The sequence below is a fragment of the Ambystoma mexicanum genome, chromosome 8 (genome assembly GCF_040938575.1).
Source record: "Ambystoma mexicanum isolate Mex_15411 chromosome 8, UKY_AmexF1_1, whole genome shotgun sequence".
Lineage (NCBI taxonomy): Eukaryota > Metazoa > Chordata > Amphibia > Caudata > Ambystomatidae > Ambystoma > Ambystoma mexicanum.
The window spans coordinates 1,098,765,140-1,098,791,888 of record NC_090929.1 but is presented as its reverse complement, the minus strand read 5'-3'; positions in this window follow the sequence as shown (position 1 = coordinate 1,098,791,888).

Below are 26,749 nucleotides of genomic sequence, written 5' to 3'. Positions count from 1 at the left end.
GCAGTTCCGGCAGGCAATCCCGTAGTGTGCCGGTCTGGAAACAACGGCGCCGGTAATCCTAATGGCCCCATTTTTTCTGAACCGGCACACTTGTAATGAGACCCATTGTGTACTGGTCAGCTATGATAAAGCATGCAAGCATGATAAGTGTTATTACGTGACTAGACTGGCCTCTCTGTGCAGCCAGTCTAGCCATTTCATACTGTGGCAAGACACTTTTTACTGAGTATCTATGTTAAAGCAAGCATGATAAGTATCTAGACTGGCCTACATTAGAGCCAGTTTGGACATGTTTTCTTATTGTGGCATGGTGTTTTTAATGGCAAAGCCAACAGGAGTATGAACTTAAGTGGGGGTCCTGGCATATATTGTTAGAGCCAGCTGGCACAAGCTTTTTTTTATAGTATCATTACTGACATTATGCCCAAGCAAACATGAGTATATTCTTATATGGGAATACTGACATATATTGGCGTGGCCAGAATAGAAATGTATGGGCACACCTAGTGTGAAAATGTTTTTTATAGAGGAATACATTTTGGGGAAAGGCATGAAAATATGCTGGGAATTGCTTTTGTGTGCTGTTGGTGACTTGCATCTATGGGATTCTTTTATGAGTTACCCTACACAACCAACTGAAAACTGTCTGGCTTTTTGCTCAATTGTTCAGAAAAAGTCTGCTGTATAATGCACCGTTTTAACCCATTATTAAAACAAAATTCTCATGCGGAGAGCCCCCGAATCCCTTTTCAGTGTTTCAGGCTCCCTCACTAAGTTTGGTCAGTCTCATATGTTTGTGGCAAATATTATGCCCTATAATTAAAAAATTCACCAGCCGACACTGGTAGCTGCTACATTTGGGTGCCAAGGGCCAGGCACCGCCCTGTGTTTCTACACGAGGTGAAAGATTTAAGATTTGATTAAAAAACATACTTACATCTTTCACCTAGCGCTGTGTGTGCCTGCCCTCTCAGCGGCATGATCATGGACCTTTTACATGCATGGTAGTCCAGGCCTACCTGGAGTGTGGCGTGTCCTGTGTTTTGTTGAGCAGCTTGGGAGGCGGGGTCAGCATGGCTCACAGGGAGGCCCACACATTTTGTGTTACATAACTGGATGGTAGGCCTACAAAGGAGAAATCCAGACCCAGTTGCACTCCTCAGATGGAAGTGGCAGTTGAGCGTGCCCCAATTCCTGTCAACCTCCCTTGTGCCAGTCTGTTTTTTTAGCAGTCTACTTTTTTCTCATGCCATAATTCCCTGACAAGATGCTTGCCAGCCTTTTTGTGTTTCTTCTAGTGACCGACTATCAGAACAAGGAAACAACAAGAAATATCAAAGTGTCCAGAACCACCCGCCATCCACAAGAATCCTGCGACCCGACAACCAGCAGGCTTCGTTTACACCATGCCAGCAGGAAAAGACGAGTGGAGAAAGAGTCGCCCAGTGACACCCTCTAAGCCTGGCAGACAGAGGAGCTGCACTGTGCTGCTGCTGGATGAAGGCAATCAGAGAAGAAGTGAGCGTGCAGAAACAAAAAGTACTGAGCCTGGTGTGACTCGGGTCACAAAAATGGCGTCACTGTTGGAGTTGACACACATAGACGCATTAGACACAAAACAGATATACATTCACCATGAAGCTACGCAAGCAATATGTCAATTTGGCCTTAGACATGAAGAACACACTTACACCCAATAGGTTAGAAAATATATACACAATAAAAGCGTCTTAGAATGCAACAGGAGCAACAAGAATGAGTAGCCATGTAAAACAAGATGGATGGCGAGGCTACAGTCAAGTGAATCGAAGGCACAAGGGGAGACGCAGAACCTACAAGTAGGACATACCTGCATAATTAGCTAAAATACCTGGGCCGAGCAACACAGAAGCCATCTGTTCAACCCCTTCCAGGGTTACAGTAGAAAGGGAGTCTTGTGCTGGCACCCAGGAGAATGGAATATAATGCCCAAGGGCGAAAACATTTCTCTTATATTAAATCCAGGAAAAATAACTTATCGAAGACCAGATGCTCACTAATGAGGAAACAATTTTGAAGAAAAGTAGCTTGACCTGGGCTCCAGAGGACAGGAAGGGCAAAAACATGCATAACCAAATGAGCAAAAATCCCAGTAAAAGGTGAGCAGAATGATTCGAAACCTGGTCTCGCCCCACGTGACCTAGGGGGGAAGACAGTGCCTATTCATTAAGGCAAGATGCAGGAATGCACCTGACAGTAACGCCTTAAAAGTTCTCGAATCACAATACGGGAGGTGGTTGAGTTCAAAGCTGGAATCCCTGGCCCATGGCCTTGAGAACTAGAGATGGTACGTTTTGGGAAAGTGGCCTCTTGATGCCTCTCCCCTGCCAGTGCAGTTACTCATGTGTTCATGGCCCGCCAAGTAATCAAGGCTGGTAAAGTCCACTCCAACCAATCCTTAGCCGCTATTCACGATATCTCATAAGTAAATGCACTGGCCAATCCAGACGTAAAGAAATTACATGTATTCTCTATTTTCAGTTTAGAGGTGGTCTTAGGTGGAGCCTTCTGATAAAGCATAAGCATAACCAATAAAAAAATTAACCCCTAAAGCTTCTATATGTATACGATTCCCTTAAACAATCCCTGTACCTCGTAGGTTCTTGTAAGCAAGGCTGTGATGTGACATCAATGATGACGGATTTTTTGTATTAAACCATCGTCATGCTCGACAAAGTTTGGGCCTTTGTCATTTATTTTCACTCTTCAGTTTATTGTGTCTGGTATTTACCGGCCTAACTGGTCTGTTTAGGGCTTGGATTTCACACCTTTCCATTACATATGGCAGCAGAGCCAGATGGTTGGCCAGAACCTCTGGAATTGTCCTGTTTAGGGCTTGGATTCCGCAAGCCCGAAGACTGCAGAGGTGACCTGTGGAGATCAGAAAAATCTTGCGTGAATAAAAGACGGTCGTCAGGAGTCCCCTTCAAGAAAATCTTACCCAATCCCCACGGGGGCGCCCCGCAGGACGAAAGGCGAGTGACCGATTGCGGAAGAACGATATCGGGGACCTCGGCCGGTCCACGGAATGTATATATAGAGTTCTGACCTCACAAAGGAATGTTTTTTTTTTTTTGCTGTTACAAAAATATGAGAGATTGAAGAAGTGAATAGCCTGGGGAAAGGCTTCTGGAAGATCTCATACTAAACCCTGGCATGGGGTACTGATTATTGATTTAAAGTATTTTTCTTCCTTCTTTTTGTTTCCTTTTCTTTTTTCCCTACATTGTTTTGCAAAGGTTTGATTAAACCAAATGCAAATAAAAAAAATGAAACAATAAATGATTGATTATTGGTTATCCTCTGGTAAGGACTAGGGAAGACTACTTGGTAAACCCTAGCAGTGGGGTGGACAAACATACAGGCGGTTACCTTGCTAGGAGAGCGGGAAGACGGACATATATTTGGGGGAGTGTATGTTGTTGTGTTGATGTGTGGGGTGAAAAACATAGGGATTTAACTAGGGTGCACTACTGGTACTTACTATTGCAGAATTGATTGGTAAGTAAAGCAAGTAAATTACTTCATTTCAGGTGCCCTGGGCCCAACCCTGGCCATAGAGGGAAACAGTAAAAAGCCAACACAATTCACCAGACACTGATCAATAACCCAGTCACTCTCATACGGTCAAAAAGATTACCTCTTCCTCTATTATATTCGAAAATGTATTACAAGCAAGAAAAACAATGTATATGAATCGTTTCTACATAAAAGATCATTCATACAAAATCAATAACAAGTTAATGTATTCATTTTCAAAACAAAAACAGTTTTTCTTCAAAATCTAACTTATAAACCAACAAAGGTTTATCACTCTTCTAAATTCATCCCTTGGAAGAGTTGACATCAAGCAAAGAGATTCGTTGTATTATTGACAATACACATTGACAGAGTTCGATATGCATATTGGTGTATATAAATCACAGATCTGTGTCAAATCCAAGCAGTGCCACACCACCAAAACGAAGTCTTCCTAATGTGGTGCTTCCTGTTGATACACACACTATGCTTTTCAGGACGTGCTGTCCCTTCATCAGGTGTAACTGTTGTCTAGTATTGTGAACTACACAGGATATAAAGAAAGAAAAACGTGTCCATAAGCTCAGTGCATGACCACTGTAGTGTCTATAGTACTGATACGTAAAGTAAGAGTACTAACCTTTCTGATCTCATCCTGTCCAGTTCATTCCTCATGTGGGGTGCACCCATGTGTGCCAGCGTAGAAGGTGAACAAGTGGGCTCAGTTGGAATAATGAGACTATGTGGAAAGGTGGCTTGTACTGTTGAGCATAGAGTTGTGGTTTGGACAGAAGGAGAGGAGTCATGAGCAGGGGGCAGCGTTTGGAGGATGCACTTGAATTGGTGGTGTTGAAGCCGAAAGGCGTGAGGAAAGTTGCAGAAAGTGGTTAAAATTGAGGATAATAGTGGTGATAAAAGAGGGGAAAGAAAACAAGAGGAGAGGGAGTGAGAAGCTAAGAGGGGTTCTTTATGGTAAGTATCAGCAGTTAAGAGTGCCATTATGGGAGGAGACACTCATCTTGAGCATTTATGCAAAACTCTGCCAAGTTACAAGCACAAAATCCAAAAGTACCATGCTCAGTGGGCCAGGGTGACAGCAGAAAAGATGTTCTTGCCATGGACCCAAGAGGGCAGTCTTTCAAAAGCAGTGCTGGAACACATGACCACATACTTACATGCTGCATATAAGGTGGGAAAATTACAGAAGAGATTGGCCATTTTAGAGTTATGGAGAATGTTTGAGGACCAGGTGAAAGAGCCACCCCAAAAGGAGTGGATGCTTAACCGACATGAAGAAAATGGCACAGCACCCTCTGCTCCTCCTCCTGCTCCCCAGTGCATCGATCCCCTGTATGAAGGACAGGGATTCTACCCACTCAAAGAGTTAAAAGCAACAACATGGTATACCAACCCCACATATGCGCCACCCGCTTATAGTAATGAAAATGTCATTAATGGGGCTAAAGAATTTTCCAATGCGCGATGAGTACAGCGAGTGCGGCGAGTTGCAGGCGAGCTTAACCGAGGAAAAGCAGGAAATCCAGAGACAAAACGGCCAGCTAAATGACAAGGAGGAAGCAGCAATTACACCAAATGAGTAGGTGGGTGGACAAATATTACCTAAACTCGATGGAAGAAACGTGAAGGCCCAAAGGTTGAAGATGGGGAAGCAAAGGGTAAAGGAGAAATCAGAGGGACATCAAAGAAGGGAGTTGGAAGAGGAAGAAAGGGAATGTAGGAGGCTAAGAGAGGAAGTCAAAGAAAGAGAGAGACAGCTTAAGGCAAACCAATCACATAGTGTAGAAGAAAGAAACCCTTACGCAAATAGATTAAGGACACTGCCACGACGCGGGAAAGTGAGCACGACAGGCACATTTAGGCTTTAATGAACCCCCACAGACAACGTAGGAGAGACAAAGTTCCCATTATTAGAAAAGGGAGGAGGGCAAACTAAATACATACCGTGGCCACAAATGGACAAAGATAACTTAAGGTGTAAGTTGCCGATATTGACATTGGGGGCGGCAAAGTTGATTTACGATCTAGAAAGAATGACAGCAGGGATGGCACTGGCAGTGGGAGACATTAAAAGTCTCCTTGCAGCTACCATAGGAGAAAGGGCTGATGATATTTGGAGATGAGCCGTGTACAAGGGAATGACAGAGCAAAACACTGCTCATGATGGTGCCCCGTTTAGCAATTGCAGGGCAGCTTTATGGAAAGCACTCAAAGTACAATACCCTGACACATCAGACATGAGTGCGATCATGACACGCAAGATGCGTGACGACGAGGACCCCGTTGCGAATATTCAGAAGATCCAAGAGCGTTACCGTCTGGAAACTCGAGAGCCATGGGACAAAACCTTAGCTATTTCCAATCACATGCTATGTCAAGGGCTACCCGAGCAAGTGCAGAGATAATTGAAGAAACTAGTGGGATGAAGGCAAATCCGTGGCTAGTGATTCAGCTGACAATATTTCACCATTGTCGATTATTGCAAGAGAAGGCGAGAAAGAAGCTTGAGAAGAGGAGGATAGAAGTGGCAAGGCCAGTTCAGAAAAAGCTATCAAAATGTTCTGGAAAGGACTCAGTGTTAACAATTGGAGAGGGAGGGGTCATGCAAGACACACAGCAAGGACAGATAATGACTGGAGGGAATTGTACAGGAAGGGGAGAGTTTAATTATTGGCCACTAGGAAGAGGGGTTGTGCCGCAAGGAAGAGGGGTTGGGGTTCAGGCACCGCAAGGAGGAGGATTCAGTGGGGGACCCCCTAGATTTGGGGACACACCCTAGCAGTGTTGGACTTGTGAAAAAATGGGACACATTGACTGAGTGTGTAGAAGCGGTCGAAGCGTGCAACAGCTTTGGCATAACCCAAGAGGGGGGATGGTATACCTGCCCCCATACAGTGCCGGGCCACCCGAGTACTACACCCACGATCACACGCAATATCAGACACACGCACTGCCAATACAAAGCACAGAACAGCCACCAAAACAAGCACAACCACCACCGGCACAGGCACAGCAAGCACCCATACGAACACAGCAAGCCCAGATGCAACCTCAGACACCAGTACAGCAGACTACTACCATGGCAACCTGGAATGCTAGCACAGGAATACAGGCACCCACACCAGGAATAGGGAGTGAGACCATAATGGGGGGGGGGATCCTTTCACAGGGATGTGAATGAGCCTGCACCCACAATAAGAAGCCTGCGGAATGACTTGAGGTGTTCAATTCTATCTGTTACACCTGACCCACAAGCGGAATCATGAGTTGGGGTAACGATTAGTGACAAGACATTTTCCTTCCTTTTAAACACGGGGCGACCAAGTCCTGTGTTAGGGAGAGAAGATTTCTGATGTCAGGCAATGTCATGAATGCACAAGTGGGTGTTCTGGGGTGACAAATTTGGTTCTATTTACTGACGACTTACCTATAACTGTCGGGGAACTTGACATGTCCATGCCACTGCTATACTCCCAGCAAAAACCTGTTAGCATCTTGGGAAGGGATATGATGAGCCACCTTAACATGACCAACTCATTCACAGACCTCGGAATAGAATGGTCCACAGAACAAAAAATAAGTTTGCAAGTTAGGAACTTACGTCCCCTGCACACTTTCTAATATCTGGCTAACCAGACCAACGTTTTTAGAAAAATAAAGTATCTCAATGAATTATAGTCTAAATGCAAGTCATGTTAATATGAGAAAGACCAATTCTTAATAAAAGACGACATTCAATCGATTGAGGTCACAAGAACCAATCTTCATTTTTTATTCTTGGTGGTGGAGCTGTGGTAGGCCCAACACGTTTCGAGTGAAACAGACACTCTTCATCAGGGGCAAAACAATGATTCTAGGAAAAGATATACACAATATTTATATTAGAGTAATATATGAATCCAAACGAAACAATTGACAAAATATCATTATGACTCAAAGAAAAGGTCAAGCGCTCTTGTACAGAAATTCAATCCTCAAAGCATTAGCATGTATGAGATTCAATGTACTGAGTATTGACCGATACCTCAAAAACAAAAGTATACTCATTCCTATATCTTTTTTGAAATGAGAGAGGAGACAGTTTTTAATTGATTAATTAAATTCCCTATTGAGTGGTATGTGTATCCAAAACAATTGAAATAAAATCTGATTTACCCAAAAAGTTTAAACAACAGAGGAAAAAAATGAGAGAGAAAAATCAAACCTTGTGTGTTTTTTGTAAAGATTGTTCTGAAAATAGAACAAGAGAGGGTCTGGGACAGGAATCCCAGACGTTCATGTATGCAGGATTCAGGAAGCCCTTTGTCTGCAAAAGCAGAGCATAGAAGTACTCTGTTTAGTCAACAATTGGTTGGATGTCTAAAGCAAACTCGACCATGGAGATTCACTTACATATTTTAAATGGTCATCCGTATAGGTGATCCCATGAATAGGTAGTAGAGAGGATAAGCAAGCAGGAGGTCTTGGCGCTATGCAGGGCTTAGTCGCTATGCACGAAAGTAAAAAAGGGAGAGAAGAAGAGTAAGAGAAAAATTCAGGGTGAGGAAGTCAAGGTAGACGGGGTAATGGGTTCAGATGAACCCTAAGGTGGTTGAATTACTTAATATTATGCAGCGCTGCAAACAGGAGACAGGAGACCGGCAGGTAATCCTGCTCCCCCTGCAACGCCGCCGCCATAATATACTGTGTGGTGGCATGACGTCATCACGCGCATGCGCGTAATAGGTCATTATTGTAGTTGCGGTAGAGGCGGAAAAATATCTGGGCATATTAATAGTAAAAGAACTATCATAATCGGATAATTGAATACTGCCTTCTGGGGAAAGGGAGTAGAATCCAGGGAATACTTGGGTGAATGATCACAAGCCCGGGTGTATTTACAAAGTGACGTCATCACGCTCACGCGTGCATGACGCCACTTGTAAACATCCCGGGTACTTGGAAGTGGGAAGAGACCGTTCGCTAGTGTAATTAAGGGCGGACAAACCGCCCTAAAAAAGACACCTAGAAATAATAGGTGCAGTTATTGAGAAGGGTAACTTGTCGATGTGCTATACTTAAGGTATAGCTAAGGCAGGTACATCTAAAGCTGGACCAAAGAGAAAGAATAGAACGAGGGAGGCGTAGGAGCGAGGAGTGTCCGCCAAGGTATTAGAGGAGCTGACTAATAAGTATGTGTATAGTGGATGTCCTCAGTAGTATGAAAATGCATAAAGTCAAACAATATCTATACAGGGGATCCCCAAAGCAAAATTACACCTCATGGGGCAAAATAGAGGGGGTCAATGTTAGATGCTAAAATCGAGATGTATCTCAGATTTGACATAGTCCAGAAATGGAAAAAGCATAAATGAAAAAAGCATGAAAATAGTCACAACAAACGTATTGACTAATAAATTTGTTAGTTATAAGGTACCTTGATACATAGTCCTTTTGGTCACATATTAGCAGTATGTCTTTAGCCGTAAAAGGCAATCTGTATACACAAATGCGCTCTTATACAACTTTGTGTATCCCCAAAACAGAGGATAACCCACTGCCCACAGATGTGGTTCACATACTCATAATTAGGTTATATACTACTTAGCAGAGAATCCTCATCAGAAAAAATGTCACATGTTTCTAAAAGAAATAATTGAGTTTATGGACATTTTTGACAAGTATAACCTCAAGATGGATGATAACCAACTGCCCTTTGAAATGGTTGACAGTCTTATAGTTAGGGTCTGGTATTCCTAACTGTCATTAGTCAGTGGAGCATATGCCTATTATCACCAAGGGGTAATAAAGGCAATGGAAAAAGAAAAACAGTACATTTTTAAATAAATGGGCCTAAGTAGTAGACTTCATTTAGACCAAGAGGGGCCATTGCATCTAGCCTATGTATCCAGTACAGTTCCTTTTGTGCCAGTAATTTTGGTAAATCGCCACCTCGTTGGAGGGGATGTACCACTTCCAGTACTGCAAATCTGAACTGTGAGATGTTGTGTTTATTGTCTCTAAAATACCTGAAAACAGGTGACTTGACATTTTTAGTTCTAATCTGAGACTTATGTTCGGTCCACCTTTCCTTAGCTTTTCTACTGGTTTTCCCCACATAATATTTCCCACAAGGGCATCTGATAGTGTAGATGACGTTTTTAGAATCAGAAGTTGCAAAATGTTTTAAGGGGATCTTGTTGCCATTGTTCGGATGTCTGATGTAATTGCCTTTGATGATGTTTGAGCAATGCTGACAATTTAAGCATGGAAAAGTACCATTTTCTAATTTTGTCAGTACCCTTTGGGTGGATTTCTTAGGTCTTTCCGCTTTAATTAACGTATCTGTAAAGTTCCTTCCTCTTTAATATGCTAACATTGTCTTTGACTTTATGCATTTTCATACTACTAAAGACATCTACTATAAAATTGCTTTGATTGCTAATTTTCCTACCCTATGCATCCATCCCCAACGCCAACCCATATCTCTCTATCTATGGTGATTTTAACACATTGTTATGGATACATTCTACATGTATTTTTGTTTTCTGTGATTCTATAATGGTTTTCAATGGACGCCTACTTGTTTTTACACTTTTTGTTGTTGCTTGGTTTGGGTGCATTCTGTGAATGAATATATTGGTCTAATGATGTTAATTTCACCAATTGATGAACATAGTGAATTATAATAACACAAGAGCCCTGATTTGAGAAAGGCCAAGGAAGGCCGAAACACGTGTTATCTAAAGGGCAATTCATTAAAACACGTACCGACACTACTGGGCGCAGAATCCTGGATCTTTATTTTTGTGTTTTGCATACAATAAGGGTGATGCAACAGTTTTTGGGCCTATGCAACTACTGCAGGGCATGGGCCTTTGACTTCAGCACATATGTCAGATCCTTGTTGAAGGGACTCAAGGAAGCCTAGAAGGACAGAGGAGATGACGGGAGCCTTTGACGCATTAAAGAGGGCAATATGGTCTGCACCAATCCTGGGGATTCCAGATTACAGTGCAGAATTGTTCCTGTTTGCTCACTCAAATGGCGTAGTAATAACAGCAGTACTCACACAGAAGACTACCCTAGGACACAACCCACTGGTGTATTAAAGTGGACTTTTAGACCCAACAATCACTGGCTGCTGCAGCCTTCGTAATTGAGAAATCAACAACTTTCACAATGGCTGTGGAGTAATATTGTATGCTGAACATACCCTCTTCGCCATTCTTGAAAAAACAAAAAAGCACACTAACGATTCAAAGAGCGTCTGGCTGTGAAGCGATTATATCAAACCCAGCAATCAAAATGATCAGATGTAGGGTGGTGAACCCAACGATGTTCATTGTAGAACCAGTGGAAGAAGGAGATTATGCACATGACTGCACCAAATACACAGAACATTATGATGACATACCCCATGTTAGAGAAAATGCTCTCAGAGGGGGAAGTACTCTTTATTGACGGGTCTTCAACTTTTGATCAAAGTTCCAGGGAAAGACATACAGGGACTGCAGGGATAAAGCTGCAACAAAATGGCTTCCTTGAAGAAGCGGCAAGTGCGAGATTGCCTTTTCATTTTTCAGCACAAGCAACAGAATTAGTAGCGCTCTTTGCGGCCCTCGAAATGCATGAGGATGAGGAAATAACACTGCATTCTGACTCTGCCTAAGTGACGTCAACAGTATATGCAGGTCTATCACATTGGAAGAGGTGGGGCTTCCTACAGGCATACAGCACACCACTGCAGCAAACTACATTGCTGGCCAGAATCATAGATGCACTACAGCTACCGGTGGCCACCGCCGTGGTGAAATGCACGACCCATGCGAGTGGAAGAGGCATACTCTCCTGCAGCAACAAAGCTGCAGACACAGAGGCTAAAAAAGCAGCAAATCTCCCTGAGATCTCAGAATTCAAATCACCACCTAATGAGTACAGAAGACTGCATAGCATGATGATGAAGGAAGGCTTTAATTCACTGCCCATAGCACAGATTGCAGAACTACAGGGTCGCACACCACAAGAGGAACAAGAATTATGGAAATTACAGTGGTGCGCAGTCTCCCTTACCAATGCACTGTGGTGATAGGACATCACCGGCAAGACAGTGATGCCCTCACATTACTTAATGTAGCCGTAGAACAGCTCCATTACCATAGAAACACACAACACAAGAGAGTCTTGCAGCGCTGATTTCAGAAGACTGATTTACACCCAATTTGACCGAACATGTTTCGGGGCCTTATTACGGCCCTGCTGGTCCGGTAACAATGGTGCTGGTAAGCCTACCAGCACTGTTGTTACCCGACCGGCAGAGCACCAGTTTGCGGTGTGGATGAGCTCCCGCCCGCCAGGTCTGGCCTGGCGGGCGGAAAGGCCCCCGCTCGCAGACTTTCACAGTAGCACCGGCACCATTATTAACAGTGCCAGTGCTACCATCATCCCCATTCCCAAAATGGGAATGGGGATTAACATTTTCCCGGGATTTAGAACGATTTTCCAGAATCAAAAGGTTTGCGTGAGCCTTTTGTTCTAAAATGCTACCACCAAAGGTTCGAACACCAAAAGTTCGAACCTTTGGTGGTAGCATTATTAAAATAAATGGGGCCTGCGGGGGTGTCCCCTGTATCACCCTGCTCACTATACTTCATGGTATTCTGCCTTCTGTTTAAAAAAAAGAAACGGGGGCTGCAGTGGTGTCCCCCGCAGCGCCCCGCTCACTATACTTTATGGTATTCTGCCTTCTGTTTAAAAAAAAAAAGAAACAGGGGCTGCAGTGGTGTCCCCCGCATCGCCCCGCTCACTATACTTTATGAGCTAGTGAGCGGGGGCTGCAGGGGACACCCCCACAGCCTTTGTTTAAAAAAAAAAGAGAAGAAAAGGACCCTGCAGCGCTGGTTCCCGATCACAGAAGTGAAAGGGAACTGGCGCTGCAGGGAACCCAGCTTGAAGATGAAGGTAAGTGGGGTTTGTTTATGTTGGGGGTGTGGGTGGGGGTGTGCTGAGGGTGTGGGTGGGGGAGTGTTATGGGTGTGTAGTGTGTGTGGGTGTGAGTTTGTATGTGTGGTAACATGAGAAAGGTGAGCACTTTTGGTAGTTCGCACCTTTCTCATGCGAACCAATTGCCTGCGGTAATTTCAGCCGTGGGCAAATCACTTAGATTCTTTTTCCGGTGCCTAACTTCCAGGAACACCGGGTTCGTAATCTCCCAGTGATTCCGGCAAGCCAGGCACCGGAAAAAATCACAACTCCTGCGGCAGCCTGCCAGTTTTACCGACATGGCTACCGCCGGAGTTGTAATGAGGCCATCTGTGCTTATTGTTAACTGCATGATGTGTCAACAGTTTAAGGCAGGACACACCCTGTGAGTAGTGAGAGGAACAATACCCAGTGTTAATGTGCCCTTCCAACACTCACATATCGACTGTGTCGATATGATCCAGACTTTAAATGCCTATAGGTACCTACTGGTAGTTGCATCCCCGTTTTCCAGATGGATCGAGGCCGGCTCATGAACACATTACAGTTCTACTGGGTACTAAGCATACATTCTCGTCTGCTTATCACCCACACACAAACAGAATTTGTCAGAGGTTCAATGGTCTTCTCAAAGAAAGAATAGTAAAAATAAAATTGAACCTGAAAAAGAAATGACTCTATTGCTAACAGATGCTCAAAGTGTATCTACTGCTCTTGGATTAGAAATGCATGAGTATCTGGCTGCTATGATGACAAGTGTCTCTTTTATGTCTTAACTGATATAAGCCTGGCAGGAGGGGTCGAAGAAGAATGAGGAAGATGACCAACTGCATGACTCACAAACTATTCCCAAGCCCCCCTCGTTATACCCAGGAGATCTAGTTCTTGTCAAATGTTGTTCTAAAACATGGAACAAACCTAGGAAAACACCACCCCTACATCCATCAAGGTTCAAGGAAGATGAGCTTGGCTTCACCTAAGTGACATTAAACCCTACAAAGGTTAGACCCCCCTGCTGGCAACCCTTGAAGTAGAAGAACAATGGGGAAGTGATGAGAGTACTTACGAGGTCAGCTACCAGGAACAGACTGTAGTTCACAGGAGAACAAACATAAAACACTGCCTTTTTTTCTTACCCAAGGAACTCTATATGCACAAGCAACTGGCTTGCACATAACTGAGCAAACACCCAGGGCCACCCCAGAAAGGATTTTTCCACGCAATCATTTCCTATGTAGTAAATTCTTACTCGACTCTCCGATCCCGAAACATCATGCTGGTGACACTCTGTGAAGACCCCAAGACCTATCCTATTTTCCAGAGAATACTTATAGAAATTATTATACAATTCCTTTTGCACTGAGATTGTCTACTACCATAAGTGTGTTGATTTTCTTTGCAGGTACAGACACTCACATCTGGAGTACAAAGAAGATCTAAAATAATTAACAGCCATGTCATTGAAAACGAAAATGGCATTATTTACCTTTGTTCAATATACGCTCTTAGCACGCAGACAGTCAAACACACATGCTATTTTCCAGAAGGTGGACACAGTAGCAATTATGCGTATAGCTACATTCTTTACAGTTTCTTTTATTTCTTTTTCCTTTTTCCCATTCGAGAATTAATTCTTTATCAAGTACCCAACCAGAGCATACCAATACGACCCCTGTTCCTTTAGTGGACAAAGTACATTTCCAACCTGTCCCTGTTATCACTAGTCAGATAGCCAGAGTAAAAAGACTTCAACCAAGTGCAGTAGAAGATTTTCAGCATGAAAGTGCCTACATGGCCGACTCTACACGAGTAACTAATAATATGAGGAATCAACACCTGACTCAAGTGGGGAGGGAGACGTCTGATGAGAGCTGTTATGTGTGTTCTCTCATTCCCTATTCCATGAGTGCTTCCACGACATTCATGGCGACAGAAGTGCCTGCACACAATGCCCCTTGTTTAACCCATCTAGCGCTATGCTACCTTACCTCACGATGGACGTCAAAAAGCTGGTTTCCCTATGAGGATAGGTACTCCGAAATAAAGACAATGATCGATGACCCAAAAATGAAGAATAAAATGATAAAATATGTGTTGGAAGGCCCAAACAAAGGAGAATCCACAATAGTAGATAAAAAGTTGTTGAATTGCCGAAATGTGGTAGGGAAGGAGACACCGGGGGTGCCTGGGTGCTGGGAGAGACCCAAACTACTAACACATGGACAGTTATACACCTCATCGAGGTGGTTTGAGGGGATGATGGGATGTAAAGCACAGGCACACCTGACAGTACCGGTGGAACCAGTACAGAACGCAATCGATAAATGTCTCAATGAATGGACCAAATACTCCAAACTGCTCACATGGGTAGAAGAAGAAGCAGGCCCTGTATCCATATTACCTGTGAAGAACACCACCCTGTTTTCATGAATGCCAGCCCTGTGAAAGTAGGGGAAAACAAAGGGTTCAAATGCATTTCTGATGTGACTGGCATGTAGATAAGCACTGCAGTATTAATGGACCACTATTGGGACTGTGGGTACAGAGCATCCATGAAATTTCTCCTAAATTGGGCACAATTATGTTCCATGGTACTGATAAGCATGCCCACATTGGAAGTGCCCCAGAGTGACATCCACATTACAGACTTCCCAAAAATGGTCGCACATTTGTGAAAGAGAAGATCCCAGGAGCTCAAATGAACCGAATGAGGAAGCAACTATGCCTCCAAAAAGATGGAATGTGCACTTGATGAAATCTCATGGAAGCACAGGTTGCTCAGCAGGGCAGAGATGTTTGTTGCCTCACTGACCCTGGGAGGTAGACACATACCAATGCTAAATGGTTGCAGAACATCAGATGGGAGCTGCTATAAACAATTAATTCCACGGTGAAGGGTTTCAATGCAATAAAGAAGGAGCTAAGAACCATAAAACTGATGACGCTCCAAAATAGGTATTTTGTGCACCTAATAACAGCCATGGGAGGCAGGGTTTGTGCAGAAATTGGCAAATATTGCTGTACCTATAGACCTGCTAACAATGAGGAAAGTGGAACCCTCACAAAAGCCATAACATTGCTGACTGGCCTACACTCGAAAATGATCGAAAGAGGTAGAAGAAATAGGGAACGATGATAGGTTCACATATTTGTTCTCCTGGGTCCCCTCTTGGTTGTGTGATGCATTCAAGATCCTAATAGCTGTATTAGTGCTGAAACTATTAGGATTCTGTACCCTAAAAATTATTATCAGCCAATGCAAGAAGACGGCTAAAAAGGCGGTAGAAATGAAGAGCATGATAAATATGGACAACAGAGCAGATGTGTACATACAAACAACCAACAAACTACCTCACTTGGATGTGAAGCAAAGTTCTATTGTCCCTCCAGGATCTAAATTCAGTTATCCCTGAGACCCCCGTAATAACGTGGGTGTCGTTGGGTAGTCTGCAAACCAGATTGTGAGTGCTGTTACATGACCTCGAGTGTGGATAAACACTTAAGAAGGTCTGGTGGCCTTAGAGGCGTGACAAAGATATGGACCCCCAAGGAATATCAGTCGTGAGAGGGACCTCCAAGGAATGTGGTTGAGATCTCAACCAGAGGGGGTAATGTCGAGAGACAGATGAATACATCATCTGTAGTGGTGGCACCTAGCATACTGAAGGCACTAGAGCAGAAAATCATTCATGGAGCTTTTCCCATTCCTGCTGCCGTATCATGGAAGTAAAAGGTGGTATTCGCTCAGACTACCATACCGGCCTCATTCTGAAGTAATCAGAGAAGAAGTGAATGTGCAGATTCAAGAAGTACTGAACCTGGTGTGACCTGCGTGTCAAAGCAAATGGCATCACTGTTTGAGTTGACACATGTAGACTCATTACACACAAAACAGATATACATCCACCATGCAGCTACCCAAACAATAGGTCAAACGCACTTAGACATGAAGAACACACTTACACCCAATAGGTTAGAAAACATATACACTCTATACGCTGAAACACAAGACGCACGAGAAACACACATAAAAGCCGGCTTTGAATGCAACAGGAGTAACCTGAATTAGTGGCCATGTAAAACAAGATGGATGGCAAGGTTACAGTCAAGTGAATCGAAGGCACTAGGGGAGACGTGGAGTCTGTAAATTGACAGACCTGCTGAATTAGCTCAAATCCTTGGGTCGCGCAACAGAAGCCAGCTGTTCAACCCCTGCCAGGGTTACAGTAGAAAAGGAAGGTGCGCGCCGGCACAGAGGAAAATGGAAGATAATGCCCAAGGGTGAAAATATTTCTCTCAGATTAAATCCAGGAAAAACAACTCATCGAAGACCAGATGCTCACTAATTAGGAGACAATATTGAATAAAAGTAGCTCAACCAAGTCTCCAGAGGAGAGGAAGGGTAAAGACACCCAATACCATATGGATGAAAATCCTAGTAAAAGGGGAGCAGAATGATTCAAAACATGGTCTCACCCAACGTGGCCTGGTGGAAGACAGTGCCTATTCACTAAGGCGAGATGCCGGAAAGCACCTGCCAGTAGCTCCTTAAAAGTGTTTGAAATCGCAATACGGGACAACGTTGAGTTCAAAGCTGGAAGCCCTGGCTCATGGCCTAGAGAATTAGAGATGGTAAGTTTTAATTGGGAAAGTGGCCTCTCGATGTCCCTCCCCCTGCCTGTACAGTTACTTATGTGTTGATGGCCCGCCAAGTAATCCATGCTGGTAAAGTCCATGCCAACCAATCCTTAGCCGCTATTCACGATATCTCATAAGTAAATGCACTGGCCAAACCAGAGGTAAAGAAATTACATGTATTCTCTATGAACAGTTTAGAGGTGGTCTCAGGTGGAGCCATAAAACAAAGCATGACCAATGAAAAAATGAACCCCTGTAGCGTCTATATGTATACGATTCCCTTAACCAATCTCTGTACCTCATAGGTTTTTGGAACCAATGTTGTGACATGACGTTAATCATGACTTATTTTCAGTTTTTAAACCATCGTCATACTCGACAAAGTTGAGAGCTCTGAGGATTGTTACTTATAGCGGTCCCTGTTTTACATAACTGATTAATAAAACAGGCCGTTGTCATTTATTTGGACTCTTCCATTTATTGGGTCAGTGATTTCCCAGCCTACCCTGCTTAAGGGTTTGGATTTCCTGCCCTTTCATTACAATTCCCTTGCCACTCAACATTCGATGGTGTTCACATGGGGCCGAACGTCATCTCGCCCTATATGGTTTCACATAGAGCAGGAGCTATCACCGATTCCTCTGGGCCAACTCCCCTTTAATAATGCAAAACTATATCCAAGGGAGAGACTCTGATATCGTTGACCTTGGTCTCTCTTGCATGCTGGAACAAGGAAATTGTGAGAAGTGGGGCCCAGGGATAAGGTCCATCATCCCCACTTTGGGGCATTCTGGACTTCATGCCTGTGGTTCAGAGGAAAGTGCCTGAAAGATGGGAAAGGGCAGACTGAAGGAATTGATGCAGCTGTATTCGCATAGAGCTTGCAGATGTTTGCGGACTGCCAAAATATGTTTAGCCTTGAAGAAAAAGAGAGTTAGATACACACAGCAATGCCATTGGGCCTCTACCACTGATGTAAAGGGTAGAGTCACTAGCCCCCTTTCTGCCCTAGAACTCACCTACCTAGCCGGGCTGTCCAAGGCGAAAGTTGCCAAGTTGTATAGGCTCCATGATCGGTATGATCCGGAGGAGCAATTACCATACATGAGGAAACTGGAGCAGGTTCTGGGGTCCCATATTGGAGGAATCTTGGGATCACATCTGGGCTAGGACTCACAGGCTATCCTGTTGCACCACTGATAAAGAATGCCAATTAAAACTATGTTACCAGTGGTATTTCCGTCCTGAGAGACTACACAAAATGATTCAGGGGTATCCTAACACATTCTGGAGAGGCTATGGTGAGGTAGGGACTTACCTGCACGTGTAATGGTCATGCATGATAGCAATTTGCTTCTGGAAAGAGGTTGGCTCTCATATCAAATTTTCACAGAAGTCACACTGCCATTGGACCTGCTTGTAATACTTTTGGGAGACACAGAGGAGGGAGTCTCCCCATTGGGGGAAAGAGGCGCTGCCCTGCTCGGCCATTACTTGCTCGCAGCGAAGATTACAATAACGTGCAATTGGAACATGACAGAGGGGCAAAACATGCAGATGTGGTGGGCCAGGATTTGGGAGATCCTGGTGGTGGAAAAAATCACAGCTTTGTCATCAGACAGATTCGACAAATTTGTGGGGGTTTGGCTCATGTTATTTCCTATGTTATCAATGGACTTCCAACTGTGTATAAGCTTGTTATAGATAAGTATATGGCATTGTTTTAACATCTAGGAATGTAAAGTTATAGTTGAAGTTGGAGGTGGAGAAGCTGGGGGGAGCAAGGTGATGCGAGGAAGCTGGTCTGAATTATGAGGGAATTGGCAAGTGAACTTTACAAGTACTCAGTAAAGTCTTCTGTAATTTTGTTTTACCAAATACCAACTGTCTGTCTGCCTGTCCCAAATAAAGTTGATTAAAAAACCCTTCAACCACCTCTGAGATTTGGAGTGATTCTTGAGCCATCTGGGACAGCTGTACAATAAGGTGTCTCGGGGTGAGACAGAGACTTGTAGGAATTAGCCATTGTTTTTTTTGTTAAGAAGAGAAACACTAGATGTGTTTGGCATCATCATATGCCCCCCTTTGTGTTATCCCTAACTGCTGACTGCCCTCTATAGTTAACCCCTTATCAGTTGTAGCTGTGGCCCTAGGTCTAGTAGGCATTAATTCAAAAGCCACCTGAAAAAAACCTCAATTAAAATTATAAAGGTTACAAATTAACATTTGTTGTCTGACATATCATTGCACGGCCTACCACAGCTTCCATTAATCTTTCTAATTAATCAGAATAATACTTTTGCATTTCTATCACCCACGGTGTGTGGTGCTCATTTATCGACCTCGGAAGGATGAAAGGCTGAGATTGGCCCTGCCCGGATTCGAACAGATGTCAAAGCGAGCACTCTACTCGCTGTGCTATTGGACCGGTTAATTCTGTTACATACAACACAAGCACTTCATGGAAAAAAGGCGCAACAGGGCAATCTGTTTTTCCAGATTTTTATTGTAATTTAGAGACAACCGATTTTCAGAAAAATCTGAATCAGTCACAGGAGATGGCTACCCTGCCATTCCCACAATCGCAGGTTTAAGTATATTCCAAAAGATTCCCAGGGGGAAACTAATTTAAAGAAACCGATGAATAGTCTAGACATCGCTTCAGGTTTTCAAAAGAGTGACCAGTTTTGTATTTTTATCATTATAGCTAATAATAATAATAATATTAAAAATGTGAACGCATGTTTATACTGCGCAAAATCACTGTCATATGGCCTCATTAGGACCCTGGCGGAGAGGGTATTACGCCAGCGTAGTGCATGGCGTACCTCTCCGCCATACTACGAGTTCCCGTAGCGCCATGGAGGTTTTCTCCGCCTGGTTTTACCAGCCGGAGAAAACCATGGCGCTACGGGACCTCGTTGTTAATTACGCCACCGTATTTTACGGTGGCGTAATTAACTCCTTCCCCACTCCCATTATACCCTATGGGGCAAAAATGGGAATGGGGAAGGGCAGAATGGGGATTGGGGATTTACCGCTCCGCCGAGGTCGGAATGGGGCGGTAAATCCGCCAACCCCCATGGCGCTATCGGCGGCTTTCCGCCATGCTTCGCGGTGCATTTAGCACCGCGAAATCCGCCTGGGTCGTAATGAGGCCCATAGTCGTTTCAAAGTGCCTGGCTTTTCCGTGAGGTGGTGTATTGTCCATCTGCCTAGGATACCCAGAACCCATTGTCTGCTGGATTAGAAAAAGAACAAATGAAGGCATGCTGAGAGGCTGGGGGGAGGGGCGGAGCAGGAACAATTGATAACATACAAGGTGTTGTAGACTGTGGAATCTTGAGTGTGTGCAAGCCTGCATCTATAGAGAGTCTTAAATGAGACAAATGAGTTTAGTATTATAAAGATGTAGGGATTTCCAACCAGCCAGCTTTGGGGGTTTCTCGTACTGGGATAAATAATGTTTTTTTGGCTGCGTGAATGGTAACATTGATGAGATAATAATTGCAGTATTCATTTTCCAGACCCCAAAATGGTGGCTAATGGGAAATTAATAGTAAACATGAAAACCTATTAGACAATATTGATCATAACTTACACAATGTCAACATTAATACTCTTTCTCCATTGCCACAGAAAGATGTTAACATCTTGGGCTGGCATTAATCTTGGGCTCTGCCCGCAACACTTATGGTGCAGCTGACATTCCCGATTGGCATTGGGCCTTCCATCATGGCCGCCCAGCTCGGCCCGACAACCAGCTGATCCTCGCTTTTCGCTCAGGTCCACCTGATTGGCTGGGCCTTTGTTCATAGGGTGGGAGACCTGGGAGCCGGTAGGCGATCGCTGGCCCCCTCAAGGGCCGCCTTTGTAAGGCCACTGATACCCCTGGGGTCTTCTTTTTAACATCTTGGGCTGGCAGTCATCTTGGCCTCTGCCCGCAACACATGGTGCAGCCTGCATTCCCGACTGGCATTGGGCCTTCCATCATGGCCGCCCTGCTCGGCCCGACAACCAGCTGATCCTCCCTTCCTCGCTCAGGTCCACCTGATTGGCTGGGCCTTTGTTCATAGGGTGGGAGACCTGGGAGCCGGTAGGCGATCGCTGGCCCCCTCAAGGGCCGCCTTTGTAAGGCCACTGATACCCCTGCTGGGGTCTTCTTTTTAACATCTTGGGCTGGCAGTCATCTTGGCCTCTGCCCGCAACACATGGTGCAGCCTGCATTCCCGACTGGCATTGGGCCTTCCATCATGGCCGCCCTGCTCGGCCCGACAACCAGCTGATCCTCCCTTCCTCGCTCGGGTCCACCTGATTGGCTGGGCCTTTGTTCATAGAATGAGAGACCCGGGAGCCAGTAGGCGATCGCCGGCAGCCTCAATGGGCCACCTAAAAGGGTCTCCAATACCCCTGTCTAGCCCTGGTAGCGGCCTGTATTTCTGGCTCGCTATTCCGGAATGCGCAGCAATTTGATCACTGCACTGCGCCTGTAAGACTCTCCTTCCTGTGGGCTTCTTCCTTTTTCATATTTTCAATGCATACATTGTTCCCTTCCCACCTTGTGATCAATCTGGGCCTTAATCCCACCGTCTCCGTTGGTGCCTCATACGCTTACTCCTCTCGGCATCTACATCCTGTTGCTCTCTGCCAGCACTGTTACTAACTTTGACTCTGCCACATTCCTTCCTACGCAACCATCCACTGCCCACCTGTACTCACCTAAGTGGCTCACAGGACTGCTCATGTACATTTGCCCACACATAATCTGTACTCCTGTTGCTATGTCTAAAAAATTAAAACCCGGCCGTGGCTTGAGGCTCCGACAATGCAGATGCCTCATTAGAAGCTCTGTGGGAAGATCAAATATAGGTGGATCTATCCGGCCTCGCTTCAATTCTCATTTGAAGGACAGACGAGGGTGATTCATTCTCTCGAAGAAACCAGAGGCATTATGGGTGGGGAACCTTCGACCCCCAACGAGGATCTGACAGCCTCACCCCCAGACAAAGCTTGCAGCTCAATGCCGAGGTCACAGCGAAACCGCTGGATGAAAGTCCCAAGGGGAGGGAAGCCACCTGCTGCGCACTCCTAATGAGCAATTGCTAGATCTCTGTGCCGGAACCCACACTCTCGGCGTCCCACAAAATGCCCCAGCTCAGTGTATGAACAGTTACTCCGGCCCGAGGCCCCTTGAGCCTAGTTTGGTTGATTTTTTGGTTTCCTATTTTCTTTTTAGTTGGGCCTTTTTTCGGCCCCGCCAGTTGTCAGGCCACATTTGGCCCCAAATAAACCTAAAACCTGGTTGCGGCGGACCAATGTTCACAGCCTAGCACTGGAAGACTGCCCCCTCCTGGTAGCTTACCCCTCCATCTTGACCGCTAAAGGAGAGCAGCAGGCCTCTGAAGGGAGATCTCTACGGCCAACTCCACACTCTGATCGCTGTCTATGCACCTAACGATGGCCAGGAAGCCTTCTTCACGGACCTAGAATTATCCCTTCTCCCCTTTCTTGAAGGCCAAGTAGTCTTAGGGGGTGACTTCACTGGGGTCCCCAGCCCCATGCTGGACAAATCACGAGCCCGACAACCAGAGACTTTAAAATTGCACTAGGCCTCTGTAACCTGTTCAGAACCTTGGGAGTCGTGGACACTTGGAGGGTTATCCACCCGGACACAGCAGACTTCTCATTCTTTTCGCATGTCCACCGCTCCTCATCCTGAATTGATCTGATTCTAGCAACTCCTAACGTTCACAGATGAGGTATCGATCGGCACAAAGGCCCTATCCGACCATGCTCCAATACTCCTAACCGCTAGGATCTTTGACACAAACCCCCCGGAGAGACCTCGCTGGACCCTCTACGAACAAATGCTACATGACATGGCAGTGCGGGATGCCATAACTAAGGCGATCCACAACTATTTTAAGGAAAACCCCCCGGATCTCACCGCCACAGCAACTAGATGGGAAGCCATGAAGGCAGTAATTAGAGGGGAATTGATAGTCCAGGCCGCTGCATATAAGAACAGACGAGCCGCAGGTAAAGACCAGCTGGAGAAGGAGATGGTAGAATCGGAGAAGACTCTGAAGAAGAAATGGTCACCTAAAGCTGCCAAACTAGTGAGGCTGGCCCACACGAAGCTAGAGGCTCTCTATGCGGAGGACACTGCCCAGACCCTGATTAGGACAAAGCAGAGCTATTATGCAAATGGCAACCAGGCTAATACATACCTGGCAGGCAAGTTGGCCAGAACCCGCAGACAGAACGGCATTGCTGCTCTGAAAAACCCAGAGGGCACAATCCTGTACGGAGAAGAGGCGAAAATGCGGGTAGTGGTGACTCAGCTGGCCGACACTCAAACCTCTGCCCCTCGCCCACAGGCACTACAGGAACGCCCACACCTCTCGGAAATGGACAGATCCTCTCCGGATGCCCCAATCACGGCCGAAGAGATCGAGAAAGTACTTAGATCTCTGAAATCCCAGGCCACAGGACGGGATGGCTTCCCACATACATTTTACATTTTACAGACTTTTCCGTCCCCTCCTGCTGCGCCCGATGACAGAGCTTTTTAACTCCTTCTGAGATACAGGCTCCATAAACCCTTTCATGCAGGAGTCCATTACAATCATGCTCCTGAAGCCTGCAAGGACCCGAAGGAGTGATCATCGTACAGACCGATATCGCTTCTTAATGTGGATGGGAAAGCATACTCGAAAGGGCTGGCAAATAGGCTGGCATTAGTCCTACTGTCTATCCTAGACCAGGACCAAGCAGGATTTATCAGAGGAAGAAGCACGGGAGACAACACCCGCCAAGCCCTCAATCTCATCGAGGTGGCCATCCAAACCCGGCAGGGCCTAGCAATCTTAACCCTGGACACCACCAAGGCTTTCGACAGGGTGGACGGGAACTTTATGCGACTTACACTAGAGGCATTACAATTTGGCCCCTCATTTCGCAGGATGCTATTAGCTAACTATCAAGCCCCTCAGACGGCACTGCGACTGAACCAAAAGACCTCACCCCTGATCTCGCTCTCATGCGGGACAAGACAGAGATGTCCACTCTCCCCGCTGATCTTTGCCATGATCATGGAACCGTTTGCCCCGAGGACGTGATTGAATGACAAGATAGCTGGGCTGGACATTAACGGCAAGCAGTTTAAGATTTCCCTATATGCCGATGATGTGATGTTCTCCATTACCGACTGCCAGTCCTCTCTACCCACCGTCCTGAACAAGCTGGATGCCTTTGAACTAGTGGCAGGATTCAAGGTAAACTACTTTAAATCGGAGGCACTGGGAATCAGCTTGGTTCCCCCCTCATGGCAACCCTTCAGACATACTGCCCACTGTCATGGAGCACCGCCTCCTCAGCCTACATGGGGATCCGCTTGAAGGCTGATCCGAAACAGCTATATGCAGCAAACTCCCCTACCTCCTATTCAAGGAGCTGGAGGATGACCTGAAACGCTGGGACGACCAAGACATTTCCCTGCTAGGCCGGGTCACAGCGTGCTTGATGAGCCTCCTCCCTAGACTATTATACGTGTGCTCGACCCTGCCGGTTCCTCCTCCGAAACGACTGTTGGAGCAGCTACAGAAGAAACTCTCAAAATTCGTCTGGAAGGGGCGCAGGGCCAGAATACCAATGAAAGTCATGACAGGAGCAGCCAAATGGGGTGGCATCGGTCTGCCCAACCTCATGAACTATTTCATAGCAGCTCAATTTACAAGCGACTCAACCTGGTCGGAACAAGTGACCCCCCCCAAATGGACACGTATCGAACAAGCTAAAAGCCTGCTTCAGCTAAGCTGCCTGCTACATGTCATAGGTGCCACCTGCAGACGCGGGCCGACGTTGTTATCATCTACCAAAACAACCCTGGACTCATGGTCATGGGCCCGGCGCAGGAGGAAGCACTAACCTTCCAGCCGCAGCTGATGAGAAACTTCCTGAGACCTTAGGGCCCCCACACCATTCCTGGTCACCAGCGATTCACGAACAAGGGGGAGATCGCACGGGGATGGTTGAGGGGGATGGTTAAATATGTTTTCTTTGTGTCAAATGTTAAGGGGGTGGTTCTGATGCTGATGATGAAATGTGTATGCTGTAACCGAAATAAATAAAGTTGTTAATAAAAAATAAAAAAAATAAACCGATTCTAGCTGTTCTTATCTATGCTGGCTTTACCTAAAATAAACTGCATTTTGATGTTTTGTCAAAAATTGATTCTGGCTGTTCTCAACTATGCTGGCCTTACATAAATTGCAATGCATTTTGGTGTTTTGTCAAAAATCGATTCTAGCTGTTTTCAGCTATGCTGACCTTACATAAATTGCACAGCATTTTGCTGTACATTTAAATTACGACCTCAGCCTGGCTTGCTCTACACCCACTACCTCATCCTATTTTATTTTTAAAGGTATTGCTCAAAGATTGCGTGCTGGCCGTGCTCCTCAGCTGCCTGTGTAACCCAGGTCTTTCCCTCTTACCCTGTGGCTTTCCTGTCTCATTTGTTGTTAATGCATTTACTATTTTCATTGCTGCCTTTACTCATCTTCCCTGATTGCTGCTAGGCCATTTGGTGAGTTCGGCGTGTATTGTGCAATCTCCTTCCTACTCTCCAGGACCCCCATTTTTCAACTATGGTGCCTTCCATCTCCCCTATCTACTCTAACTGCTATACCATCACCTGCCCTACCCCTCACGAAGTCTGGAAGGAAAGAAATTTAAAAAAGCATTCCTGGTCTCCAACCCAGGATTGCCAATTGCTGACACCTACGTCAATGCTTCATCCAGACAGACTATAACTGACATCCTCTTTGCTGTCCCCTCTCTGGACCTATGGACTTCCCATATGGTCACCTTCCTCTCCCCTTTTTCCACTTCACCCATGGTAATGGTGGTACCAGATGGGAAGTGTTCTTGGCACACTTCTCATCATCCAGATGCATCATTAACGTATATAAGAATGGCACTATCATGGTCCAGGGCTCTCAGTCCAACCTCCTCCTTCTTGACCAATGTCTTCCCTCTCTCCTTAACTTCCTCCCTCCTCTTGCCACCCCCTTTCTACCACCCCTAGGCCTCTTCGCCCCCACCGACCGACGTACCCTGTCCCTGTACCCTGCCTCGGAAGACCTTTAAAAGTGGCAACCTGCTTCACCTCGCTACCCTCAACTCTTGCTCTGCTGTCAAAAACTCCTCTGACATCTGTCCCCTCCTTGAAGACTTTGACCTTGACATCCTTGCTCTCACTGAGACCTGGTTCACTGCCAACTCTGTCACTGTTTTTGACACTCTCCTTCCTAAGGGCTACATTATCCTCTCCAAACCAAGGCCTAATCAGACTGGAGGCGGAGTGGCTCGTGTCTTCCCTGAATGGGTATCTGTGTCTGTCATACCCACTCAATCCTACTCATCATTTGAATGCCTTGTCTGTAAGCGCTGTGTCACCCCTTCCCTCCCGCTCACTCTCGCTACCATCTGCAGGGCCCTGGGGTCGACCTCCCTCTTCCTCTCGGAGTGGGCCGACCTCGCTTCTTCTCTACTGACCTCTACCTCTAAA